This window comes from Zonotrichia albicollis, chromosome 1 (assembly GCF_047830755.1).
Source record: "Zonotrichia albicollis isolate bZonAlb1 chromosome 1, bZonAlb1.hap1, whole genome shotgun sequence".
NCBI classification, from domain to species: domain Eukaryota; kingdom Metazoa; phylum Chordata; class Aves; order Passeriformes; family Passerellidae; genus Zonotrichia; species Zonotrichia albicollis.
The window spans coordinates 23261709-23275290 of NC_133819.1; the positions used below are offsets into that span (position 1 = coordinate 23261709).

A 13582-nucleotide genomic window follows, 5' to 3' on the forward strand; every position below is an offset into this window, starting at 1 on the left:
TGTAAATTTGAAATATCTGGATACATTATGATGTTTAAGCTAAGGCTCTGGGGTAAAAAAGTGTTTCTGAAAGAAACTTTATGGATATTGGGGCCAAAAATCCATCTCTTGTAACAGGACCTATTGAAAATTCAGATTTGATGTATACCAGATATTTGGGTAGCATTCTAAATGGAGTGGCTCTGAAGTGAGGCTGTCAATCCATACCTAGACACCAAAGCAGATTGATCAGTTCCCTCCAGGAGAAGTTTGTAAAACATCTGCAAGAGGGGTGGGACTGGTCCCCTCATCATTAAATAAACATTCTTCCTCTGAGTCCCTCAACATACTCTAATGGAGTCATGCCTTACAATTAAAAAAGGCCCATATTTATAAAACCATTTACACAGAAGCAAAGGCTGCCTGAAACAAAACAATACAACCATGGAGCTTTGAGGTCTCATTTATGGAGCCCAGTTCTGTTTCAGGGTCTTGATTGTCCCTTGTTTTTTCTGAAAAATCTTTTCCATAGGGATGACTTTAGATTGTGATAGTAGGACATGGAAGCCTGAAAATTTTGGCCATACCATTTAACTTTCTGTAGCTTGAGTCCAAAAATGTTAACGCTCCTGCTCTGGCATGGATGCTTAATAATATAAGTGAGCAGAATTAAACACAGTTGTGTATGCTGTGCCCTTAAACCTCTGGCTGTGAAAATGTGTTCATTTTTGCTCTGTATAAATGATGTGCTATATACATTTTCTTAGCAAAAGACAGGGAAAATAATACTCAGATTTTAAACAATTTCAGATGATTTTTGCTTAGAAGAAAAGTGCATTTGTCTTTGAAAAAGGAAGGTGCTGAGGACTGCCTTTGACAGAAACAGCTTCATGGGAACTCTCAGATGCTGACACACTGACCCTCCGTGCTTGGCTGCAGGTACTAAAATCCCCATTTGAATGTTCCCCTCTAAGCATTCATGCTTGCAAGCAGCTGAAATGCCCCTCAGGGGCTGCCAGCACAATCTGGCAGGACACCAGACCATCCCTAAAACAACCATGCACTCCCTGAGGGTGGTCCTGGGCTGGCAGACTGCAGGGTCCAGGGATAACAGGGTGGGGAGCCCCACCCATCCTGGGACGCTGGGGAAAAAAAGTCCAGGTGGGATTTTTCTGGTCAGTTGCTGAATCTTGCAGATTGCTCAGCTCCCTGATGATATCCTAGTAGGAAAAATTCTTTGGCAAAATTTTCTTTCTGGTGTTCACAGTCTGCCAGCCCATGATGATAATTTAGATTGAGCAAAAAAATTAAGCTGAAACCAATTTATCACTGGAGTATTATATTAAAGCAAAACAAACAAAAAAGTCATTGGTAGGCAAATTAGTTTAGTTACAATGGCCTGCAGGTACTGCAGAGCTGGAAGGCTTGTGGCTTGCATTGGAATGGCTTCCTCCCAGCTGGAAATGTTGCCACAACAATGGGAAGAGGACTGTGGGTCATGTTCTATGAAACAAACTTCCATTCTGGTTGTAATAGCTCCACACAGAGCACAGTCAACACACAGGGCCAGAAGGGCAGCCTGGGCAGAGGCTTGGGCACTTCTGAGCTGAGTGAAGGCACATGCAAGCTGTGTGAGTGAAGCAGCCAACAGACATCTCTAAGTATTTATCAGCATGACCGGAGAAACTCCATCTCTCTGCCTGTCTAGAGGTTATCTCCCTGGAGTTAGCAGCTGTAAAGGTTGTATGTGACATTTGCATGCCAGCCATTGGGGTGAGAGGTCCCATACTGTTAAAGCCATAGCACTGAAATTGCTGCCTGAGCTGTGTCTTGGCTGTAAAATTGGGTAAGCAATAAAAAATAAGATCCATGACTCCTTTATTTATTCATGAATCATTGCTTAGCACTAATAATGCTTATTAATGAAAACGTAAAACATCAAGCCATCTGGTAAGAAAAGGTATGTTTCAAAGGATTAATAAACTACAAATTATTCCTCTGAAACAAAATACAACACATGAGGTACTGATGGTTTTTCACAAAAGATTCATTATTTAGCCCTGTTCAATGGCTGCTATTGAAATTCTGGCAGGACCTCAGTTTTCTTTTGCAACACTGGGGAAGAATTAATGTTGGAATCTGCTGGCAGAACAAATCACAGCAATGCACTTGATGTATTTTTCAAAAGCATTCACTTTAATATAGGAATCTTTCTATCTGACATGGCTTAGTGAGTGAATGGTAATTAAAGGTAATCATTCAAATCATTTAGTGTAATTTTTTTCAAATTCTTTTTCCAACTGAATAATAGCCCTGCTGTAAAAGGGAATGTTTCTACAGCAGCTTGCTTTTGATAAAGCAATAACAAGAGACATAACAAAATGCTGTGATGAAAACAGAGTCACAGCTCAGAGCCTTTTCTTACAGCTTTTCTTGCAGCTGTGGCTCAAATTATAGGACTTTTCCACACTCTTAACTCTGGCTCTAATTTACAGTAAGTAGTTGTACCATGGACATCTGGAAATATGTGATTTTTCTTTCATCATATTGATTTATATGACTGTAATTATGACTATCATGGTGTCAGGGAAAAATACTAGTTTTCCTGTTACCTGCTTGGACTTGTTATGTTGTGCAAACTCCTGTAAGGCTTTTCCCAAAAAACAAAGCACATCTGCATCCTGGCTCCTTTATCCTGTTGTCCTGTCTGGTCTGTCCTGAGCATGCAGGAGCTGAGGCACAGAGGGACAGGCAAATGTTTCAGGCTGCCTGTGATGATAGCAGCATGGGCCACCATGGGAAGCCTGGTTGGATGAAAGCTTTAGACGTTTCTTTGTGAAAAAGTAAACCCTTCCACCCCTGTGAAATCAGGGCCAAAGAGGAGAGTGGCTCCTTCAAGTTGTTTCTCTAGCCATAGCATTGAGCAGATCCAAATATCCCCAGGCTCCTCAACACTTGAATTCTAGATCCAGATCTGGACCCATCTTTTGCATTTTAGGCTCATTTGTGAGTAAGCAGAAGCAGTGGTACCCTGCTGATCCAACATTCGCAGCTACAGTCACAGAGACATTAAAACACAGCAAAGACAACTCCCCAGTGCAGTTAAATTCCCAAAGAAGGGACTCAAGCTGCTGCTTTGGAAGCAGCTAAGGAGGACTTTCAGATGTCCCTGTCCTTTGCACCAGCTTTCCAGTCATTTCTTTTCATCATTAAACTCAGCAAGGATTATTAACACAGTAACTGGCTCACCTTCACCTGTGTAACAAGATATCCTATAACAATAGCATTGAATTCTTTGAAGATTCAGAACAGGAACAATCTCTTCTACTCTTGGCCTGTGATCTTTATTGTCCTTAAATCAAGAAAAGCCATTATGAGAAAAGATTGCTCTGGGACTACTTGGGGAAACTGGTGCAGAAACTGGGGTATGCATAGAGCCTTCACTTCTCACAGGAAACAAACCACTCTGCTGTGAGAGCAAACCATTAGAGTTTATTCGGTTTAATTGACATATTTGCATGTTTGGCATGAAAGGGCAAGATGTGGGTCTTAATTTTTAGTCTGTCTTCCTGTGAAAATGAGATTCATATGGCTTTCCTGTTTCCATCAGCATACATTTTGACTGTTTGTCTTCTGGGCTTGGACATAGATCTATAGTTTCTGTGAGCTGAATAACACCTAGTCACTGGATGAGAAAGATACTATTGCATGTAGTGAAGGAAAAGAATCTGTGAGTGTCCTCCCTTTTAGGAAATGCCACAGAATCTTGGTGTGGCACACTGACCCTTGTGAAGGGTTTATCTACTGCTCACAGAGCAGCCTGCTTCTTTGGGCAATATTTAATGCTATGTTAATGAGTTCTGTTTGCAAGTCATTAGGGTCCTAAACCTCAGGAACTGGGAACTGCTGGAGACTCATTCAGAGCCACTTGGCTCAGCAATGTCGTCCCATAGGTAGGACTTTATCACCAGGGGGATGAGCAGAAGATGCTGCCTGTGGCTTCTGTGCTCTGACAGTTTTGTGTATCAGCTGCTCCATGTCAGTTGCTGATGCATAGCCCAGTTCCTAAAGAAGTCCAGCCATGGGATAATTTATATTTGTGCCACCGCTTCAGTTTCTGCCCACCCATGCCTTGTCAAAACAATTTTTCAAGATGTGACATATTTCAACCAAGTTCACAACAGGGTAAATTCTCAAAGATCATTAATTCCTACAAAGTAATTCAATGGGAAATCATCTACATTAAAATAAAAGAAAAAGAGAGACTGTACCAGAGTCCTGACAAAGTTCCTCAAGCAAGGAGTTCCCACCTTCCTAGATACCAAAGGCATGAATACTGTGGGACCTGCAAATGCTGTTTCACACTGTTTCTCTCTTCTTTACATGTGTGAAATACATAAACTAAGTGGAAAGTGGCTGTTTAAAGTGGCTAAGGGCATCCATTAGCTTGCCAAGTATATTTACAGCACATCTAAAAATGGTTGCTAGGATAACTAAAATGTTTATTGGCAGAATATGAGTAGAGAATTTTATAAAATGTTTGCTTCTGGACAATAAAAAGGAGGAAAGTATGATGATTGTACTTCTGAAGGTCTGTAACCCAAAAGTTTGCTCAGTCCTAAATCCCAGCCCATTTGTAATGTTGTATAAATGTCATGCATTCCATGTCTGAGTAGAAGTCAAGCTAAGGACACATGACATTTGCTCCAGATGAAAGTAATTCATGCTCACAATGTAATTCCACCTATATAACAACTTCCTCAACTTTTTTTTTGCAGTTTCCAAGAAATTATTTGGGGCATATGGAGGGAATGTCAGTGTAACAGTATTGGCTTGTGAAGAGAGCTTGGAATTCAAATTCCCCTTGTGAAGGTGAGGGTTAATAACTCCATTAGTACTGTCTTGTGAAGAATTATCTATTTGTCACAGACACAGATAAGTGAGAGATTTTTTTACGCTGAATTGTATATTTGAAAATGTGACTTTGCATATTTCTCTTGTGCAAAATTTCTAGGCTTTAAGCTTCTAGGCTTTAAGTGGAAGCAATGCCACAGCACTGCTCAGTCACAGTGCTCTTCATCAGCTTAGTGCTTCTCAAGCACATGGAAATCCAGTCCACAGGTACAGTGCTCTGCAACAGATTTTGGCTTACCAGCCCGTTAAGGAAGCATTCCCTCACAGCACACAGCCCTGCTGGGATCAGTGCCTGCATATTTTACACCTTTTATGTTACTGCAGTAGTTAAATCTATTCAGTCTTTCCTTTGGCACCCGAGTCAGTTAATCTGGAGACATAAATTCATAAGGGCTCAATGCTCATCTAATAAAAAAGTCTCTGCCCCAGTAGCATTTACTGCATCATCACTTTTCTTACAAGACATGAATTTTTCAACAGCTTGTGAAAAGTTGTGAACAGAGCCTTAATTAAAACCACATTCAGCAGAAAGGTATCTTATGTTACGAGTGAAGGAAAGATGTGGGTAATATTAAGCAGCTGTTAAAATACACAATTAAGTCAAGCTAATTGTTATTACTGGCAGCCTCAGTGACAGATGAGCAGTGAAACGCTTGACTGAACAGGCCTTTGGTCAAACAACTGATGTTGCACAGCTATTCTGCAGTAGGCTCCTGACCCCCATTGAATACAGAGATGTAATACTGACAGCCAGATAAACAATGGAATTTGTATGAGTATCAAAAGCATTGTCCTTCCTCCTGTTCTTCCTGGAACTGCCTGAATCCAGGCCTGAGAAACCCTAATGAGAGCTCACAGGTCTGAGGGACAGGAACCACAAAGGCACTCTGATCTCCTGACACGGATTCACAACCTCTGCCAGTAATATCCATTCAAAAACTCATGGCTGAACTGGAACACAGCCCATTGAACAGACATTCAGTCTTGATTTTACAGATACCAGGGATAAGTTTTCTGCGCATTTTCCCAGAAGTTCTAAAGATTCTGAAAGTTTCAAAATACAGGTGACAAAGCCAACATAAAAATTTCTTGTCTTCTCTTCCCAGCCTCTGGCTACTTCTGCTTACTGTGATGTTGCTCCCTCACTTGTGACAGTGCAACACTTTGTAGACCCATGTTATAAAACAGATTGCTGTAATGATTAAAAAAGCCCATGGGAAACTCTCAATTTGACTTAATTACAGAAGAAACATTTTGTTAACTGCCTCTTTATAGGCTGAGGCATTACTGCAAACTTGATTTAGTCCTGTTCCACATGACTTGCAGTTACTTACATGCAGGGCATGTATAAAATGCCACCTTTCTGCTATGGAAAGGTTTTACAACCACAGCAGCTGTACTGCTCTCACTCACTCACTAAGAAGAGAGGGAGGAAATTTCACTGTAACTGTCAATTAACAAATTACTGGAAGGGTGAAAATTGAATACAATCATTTAAGCAGCAGGACAAGAACATGGAAGATCACTGATTTAGAGAGCAAATTTTATGCCAAATCACAAGCAAAGTATTTCAGTCAATATCCACTTTTCTTTTTAGTTTAGAACTGGAAGTTCTGGCGCCTTCCCTTGGTGAATCTTCTCTGTTGACATCCTAGGAGCCTTTTTGAGGCTTGTAGGAACTTCAGGAAGAGTAATTTCCTTACAGAGTCAGCCACAGGATTATTTTTCAGCATTTAAGCCTACCTGGGGTTGCCAACAAGTTCCGAAGAAAAACCAGGCCTCCTTTTTACCTTGGAGGTCTGTGTAACTTTTGCATTTGGAGGGCTTTCACATCAGCTGATCTGGCAATCATGCCTGGAAGTAAAATGTCAAAAGGAAGCATTTTCTGCTTCAAACTCTGCTCCTTGGCCAGTATGATGACAAGGCAGCTGCACTGCCTCCACAGAGCCCTGCTGTTCATCGGAAGCACCCTTGTGCATGTGGGGAACAGGCTGTCTTCAGCAGCCACACCAACATACAGGAATTTACTCTTGAAGAAACTTAGCCTCTTGTCAAATTGTCTCTTTTACACCTCCAAGGAATGAGGACTTGTTTGTCCCCATGTCTCTGGAGGCATTTACTGCATGCACACCCCATGGCTGAAGAGATGGAAAGTGAACTTTTGTGTGTTGGGGCAGGGTTTGCTCTGAAAGGTGCTCATATACATGGTGATGGGCCTGTTGGAGGAACTGAATAGGACAGAATATGCTGCCAGCTCTGTTTGAAATTGCTTTCTTCCCAGTGAGGTGGTTCTGATTGTGCCTTCATCCTGTGCAAAGACATTATCATTCATTTAATGCAGCTTAAAGTGCAAAGATAAGAGTACAGTCTCTGTGTGGGGGACTCATCTAAGGCTGCAGTTCATTTCTGAACTGGTCAGCAAACAAGAGCAGTTACTGGAGGGAATACAAGTGAACAATGTAGACCAAGCCTGATGAGATCTATGGATGAATCATTCTCTTTTCTAATCTCTTCCTTTAAAGAGAAAAGAAAGGAATAAGACTGGAAATAAAGCACTAGTTTTTTAACAGTGTGTGCAATTAACTATTGAAACTGCTTGCTATGGATTTTCCTTCATTTGAAGGCTTTCAAACAAGGCAGAATGTCTTTCTAAAAAGGTTCAAAGAGAATCAGCCTTGATGGCAGTATCCCTATGTTGTGTGAGGGCTCAGATGAGATTTCTGTTACAACACTCCTGGCCTTAGACTCCCAGTCAGTCTCACTTTAGTTGCTCTCCCTCTGCATGGCAGGGAAGGGGTTTCTAATTAGACAGTGAAGCAATAATTTAGCTAGTAGAGATTATACATATATATATATAGCTGCAGTTTTAGTTTTAGTTTTAATTGTAGACTCATACAAAAAACTCCTGTATCTCCATCATGTCTTTGTCTTTGCTTTACTTATGGCGATTGCATTTTTAAGATTCCAGCTCCTGTGACTAAAGCCAGCATCAAGAATAGAGGGAAGGTCTTTATTCTAAATCCACTAGGATAAAATATCAGACACAAATGAGCTCAAAAATAAAGCATCATATGAAGATACACAGCAAGGTCAGAGATTTTGATACATGTGTGTGGCTCAAGTAATGGAACTTTGCTGGCTATCATTATCTCCTCAGCATGATCTTAAAAGTGATGCTTTTTAAATAATCACTTCGTGTTTAAACTGAGGCACTTGACGTCATTTTAGACACCTGAAATTGCTAAGAGCTGCATTGGTTGGCATGCACAGCACAGGGCCATGGAGAAGGCTTGTTCTCTTGCACAATGACAGCAGGAAGGCAGGCAGGGGAGGCAGGAGGAGGCTCTTACCAACACCTGTGCTTCACCATGGAGTTACTCACACAGAAATTCACTTCTCTGCTGTTTAATAGATGAAGCATATTGGCTTTGTTGTTTTTTAAATTCAAAAGCATAATGATTTAAGAAAGAAAATAAGTATGAGATGAAGACTTCAGATGGCCTGCACTGGTCTGTCTTCATTAATTTAAGATAGGTTTATATTATGTTATCTGAGAACTTATCCCATAACACTTAATTACTTGAATAACATCTGTGATAGGCAAATGATTCCAAGAGAACTGAAGTGAAGCCAGGGCTGTCAGTGAACCTTGCCCATGGTAATTTAAGCTACTGTTCTGGTCTCTTTTCAGTGTTATTTATGGCTGGCTAATTTGACTACCACAAAGAGAGTACATAAACCCAGCCTTTAAAAGATCTATTCCAGATAGCAGATTATCTTGGAGGTAACAGTGCTTCAACATTTTGTCAAAATACCAAGCTGGTCCTGTGGGAGGCTTGAAAATATTTCCTCCCCTTTGAGGTTTTAGTTCTGCTCAATGTGACCTGCACAGCAAACACTTTGAGACGAGGGTGAAGAGTTTGAGCTTACATTTTCAATCGTACTGCAATTATAATAATTAGAAGGATTTGACACTGGTCTCTGCTTTCTTTCTGAATATTAATCCTGTTCATTGTCACTTGTAAGCATTGACCAGCATTCTAAATGTGTTAATTAACTGTAATTTTATTAATAGCCATCCCAAAGAAAAGGCATAAGTCTAAGACAATTGCCTGCATCTACTTTCAAAAATCCAAATTCAGATCCCTTTTCAAAAGATCCCTATTTTGACATGTTAGACTGAAGTGCACAATGTGTGTGTCCTAGCCTTCAGGCTTATCTGGAATCTACATCTGAATAATGTTAGGCTTTCAGCCTCTACATTTAAGAAAAATTTTATGTCTCTAAAAGGTCATGATCTAACAGCAGAATGCAGAAAATAAATCAGGGCAGCTGTCACTATCATTTGGTCAGAAATGAATGCTAAAATTCCAAAAACTGATATCTAGAAGTTGGAAATTAGATAAAAGAAAATAGAATAACAATAGAAAACAGTTTTAAAAGTTTTTTAGGTAGGTGGGGTATTTTTTAGTGAATAAATTGTTAATGAAAATTTCCTCTTTCACAAACTGTTAAAAATTGTGGTGATTCCTTATTGTTTTTTCCATAAACTTGGTTGGGGGTTGGGTTTGTGGAGATGGGAGTGGGGGTGTTTTGTTTTTTTAACATTTACTGACAATTAATCACTCATAAAAAGGCCTATAGTGTGCAGTTAGGTGGTATTGCACTGTTTTATCCTTGATTAGGAAAATATATTCATGAACACTTGAAAATTTCCTTACTTCAGGCAATATTATCCAAGAAAAAAAATCACAAATGTTTTGGTCTTCTTGCATTGAGGGCAAAACTCGTAAGTTAACGCTTACAAAATGTATCTTGGTGTTCTTAATGTAATTTATAAGGCTCGGATATTTCAAATATCCTCTCGTCAACTGCATCTCTGTTGAATTCTTTTTTTTTTGTGTTTAAAATGAAACTTCTGCTATTGCAGAGCACTTAATCCCAGAAACACCAGCCATTTTCTGTTCCATCCTCAAGCAGTTAATCTGTTTTAAAGGAAATGTTTAAATAAATGCTTATGTTTCCATTTTCTTGTTTTTGGGCTGTGTCCAGGAGATGTACTGATGCTGGCAACACAGAACACTTTCTCTGCAGCACCAAAGATCATCTGATCATGTCCATTCAAACAGAAACCTGTTCCATATAGCTCCCCACACATCTTCTCTGGGCACAGAAAAACCGAGAAAATTTATACCCCAAAGAAAAGGAGAAAAATCATTATTGACCAGTGGATATGCAATGTGAAGAAATCTGATCATAAACATATAACCACCCAACAGACCTCAGTACAAGAAATAAGGACAATCTGCCTTAAAACACATGAATGTGATTCATTAAATTTAGTTATTTATCAGGTAAGTGACTAATGTAAATTTTCCTCAGAATTCCTTGATAAGTAATGGAGAAAGATGGACTCTTCCACAGTATATATCATCCTATTTCAATGTAAATGTTTATAGTAGGTGGGATGAATAACACTCTAAAGATGTATATCTTCGTATAGACTCCATCCAAAGAGGCTAGATAATTCATCTAGACTAGGCACCTAAATTGCAGATAACTAAAGGTAAGGGAGTTGGATCTTGCCCAATACCTGGCTGAATAAAGAATATTTCTCACGTTACTTAGAAAATGCATGCCACAGTGCTGAAGAGGACTTCTGATTATCACAGTCCTTTGTGGGCCTCATAACCTGCTGTGCTTTGTCCAGGAACTGCTGCAGAACAGACTGTGCAGAAATTGCCATAACAGGGCATTCCATGTTTGTTAGAGAGGACAAAGCACCTGAGTGCTGGGTCTGGAGCTTACCTGGAACTCCCAGATGGACCTTAATTAATCAAGCATGGCCTGACCTGCTCTTAATTCTGCTCCTTTGGGGGAAGAGGACTTGTCAGCAGTAACAGCAGTGGACTTCTAGTGCCATGGTGCTGAGCAAGCAAGCACCCAGAGCCCTAGAGAGGTGTCTCAGAGCTGCTCTTCCCAAAGTTCTGAGGCCCTGTTAATGGAAACACAAGGAGGACCAAAAACCTGTGTGCTACATGAAACAAATCCATATTCCACTCTGCACTCCTTCTCTCTTCTCTGAAAGTATTGAGACAGAATCCCTAAGAGAGAGCTTTTTCTGTTGGGAGGGATTGCTCTCCATATCTGCCTACCGCAGAAGTTTTTCTTATTAAAACACACAGACCCACTGTGCTCATTTAACAGTTCAGACAGGTTTATTGATTTGTTTTTGTAGGCCTTAGACCCTCATAGTTCTTGCAATGTGTGAGGATGTGATGGGAATGATGTCTGCATGGTCCTTCTGTCTCCAGAGGGGCTGCCTGAGGAGCTCTGCCCCAGCAGCAGAAACCTTTTGCTTTCAGTGATATTCATTTCCTCATCACCAGGGAAATTATCCATATCATTTCTGCTGACTTTCCCCTAGACTGCTGCCTGCCAAAGATGAATCTTTTCATTCAATGCATTCTTAGGGTACCTTCTGTGTGCCAGTGCTGTAGGGACATCATTGTTTTTAAATGCCAGGCTTGAGCTGGTTGGGGTGAAACTTGCCTTGAGCCTCAAGCTCAAGAATTTCCAAACATCATTTTTACCAACTCAAAGTAAGAATGAGAGTGGAGAGAAATCATTCTTGCCCATGTGGGAAACGAGTCTGTCAAGTCTTTATTCAGGATAATCTCATTCTGCCACACTTTACCAGGAGGACTAGAAACCAGGCCTGTGGGAGAATGCCTTCCCATCCAGGATCACACATGGCATTAGGTTACTTAATGGGCTCCCAGGAGCAGGACTGGCAGGGAGCTAATGAAAGCAGCTTCCCAATATAGGTCAAGCTTCAAACAGACACATGCAGAGGTCCTGTGTGAAAGCAGCAAAGAGAAACATCTCTAAGAAATATTTTGACAAGTTACTTTTTAGTCTTTCCTCACCATTAGTAGCACTCTTAATAATTCATATAGAGGTAATGAAGACCTTAGATGATGGGATGATTCAGTCTTATTTTTTTGCAAATTTAGTTTTTACTGAGATTAGGAAATCATACACAGAATAAAAGTTAAAAGACTGCCATCAAGATGAAAATTTCAGTAATTCAGTGTGAATACTGAAGCTGTCAGTGCAAGCTTAATTGTGCTTCTTTGGTGTGTTTACATTATGACAGCCTTTATTTACAGAATCATGGATTACTTCATGGTGAGGTAACCATCTCTGTGACACTGCTAGCTGGAGTTTCTCTCACAAAGCCTCTCCTGTGGAGCAAGACAAAGGGAGGGACTCTCAAAGGCTGTCCTTACAGCCATGACACTGCTGTCACTGCCAGGCCTTGACCAGTCCTCACTCAGCAGCTGAGTGTGGACCTTGGCTCAGATAAAGACAGGGAGCTGTATTTTGTATGTGAAAGAATATTCTGAATAAGGCGGGGAGATTCCAGGAAGATGGGAGGAGGATTTTCAGCTTGTCAAGAAATAAGGACGTTTGATACTATTATGGAGAGCTAGAACTTTACTCCTTTTCCTGAGGAATTTTTTCAGTACAAATGAAGCAATGGGTTTAGAATACCTTGGTAGCGTCCTAGCAGCAAGGAAGTCAAAACAAAGCCACAAAAGCAGATGTACTGGTTGTATCTGCTTTTTATTGCACCGTATCATATTCATACAAAATATTCTTGCATGCATACTCACTATTCTATTCACAAGGTCTAACATACATGGCCATTTGCTGCAGGGTCAGTCTGGGCTGACTTAAGCCTTCATATTTGGTGAAGCCAAAAAAAGGGGGGAACTTTAAGTTTGATCTGAAGGAAAGCTCAGAATAGCATTATGTATTACAGGACATAATAAACCAATTCTGAGTTAAATTCTGCTTAAATTGACCAAGTTTCAGGCAGAGTCTGTACTTTTATTCAATTTCTGTTTTTAGAAATGGACTATTTGTTCTTTTTCTACCAACATAGACTTCCAGATTCTCTAGCACTCATGAGTATCTTTGAGTGAACACTTATTCATGCATTAAAAACATGCATTATATAGAGGCATGTTTTTAACATAACCATTGTCACATAGATAGCTGCCAGAAGAATCATTGAGGGGGTGCAGATAGAAGCACTAGAGTATGTTGATTTTCTAACCACCTAATTCACCTAATCTTGATAGTAAACACCTTGCCCAGTTTCCAAGGGAGAAAAAAGCTCAAACCAAGACAGCTGGTGCCTGTCTCAGTCTGTATAAGGATGCAAAATTAGGAAGCAGTCAAAAAAGCAAGGATGCTCCCTTTTCACTTGAACATGTGGTTACTGGTTATTAGTCAGGTGCCTGGAGCAGGAAGAGTAAGAATTCATTCAGTTTTGGAATATTACCTAGCAACAGTGTCTGGGAAACCATTGCTCTGAGGGTTTTCCACTTTATTTTGTTTTTCAAATATAAGGCAAGAGTGTGCTAAGTCTCACATGAGATCAAAATCTAAGAAAGTCAACATTCAGCATCCACCTAGCCCTGCAACAGGATCCATAAAAATAGGCTGCCTTAGACTACTCAAATTATATAGAGAAATTATATTCCCCAAACATTTGTGTGGATAAAGTCAGTTTCACTTAAAAGTTCACTGGAAGTTAGTGGTGCACACAACATTAAATCAGACGATTTAAAAAATGCTTCAACAGGAAAAAATGCATCCAGGCATCTTACAGATCCAT

General features: G+C 40.2%; 1 long non-coding RNA gene across 1 annotated transcript; it reads left to right on the top strand.

Annotated features, from left to right (window-relative positions):
• The first annotated feature begins 786 nt into the window (after positions 1–786).
• Positions 787–10241, top strand: LOC113459678 (uncharacterized). The gene is made up of 3 exons (XR_003381164.2): positions 787–918; positions 4758–4851; positions 9946–10241. It is a non-coding gene; the product is annotated as an uncharacterized LOC113459678 (long non-coding RNA).
• The last annotated feature ends 3341 nt before the right edge of the window (positions 10242–13582 follow it).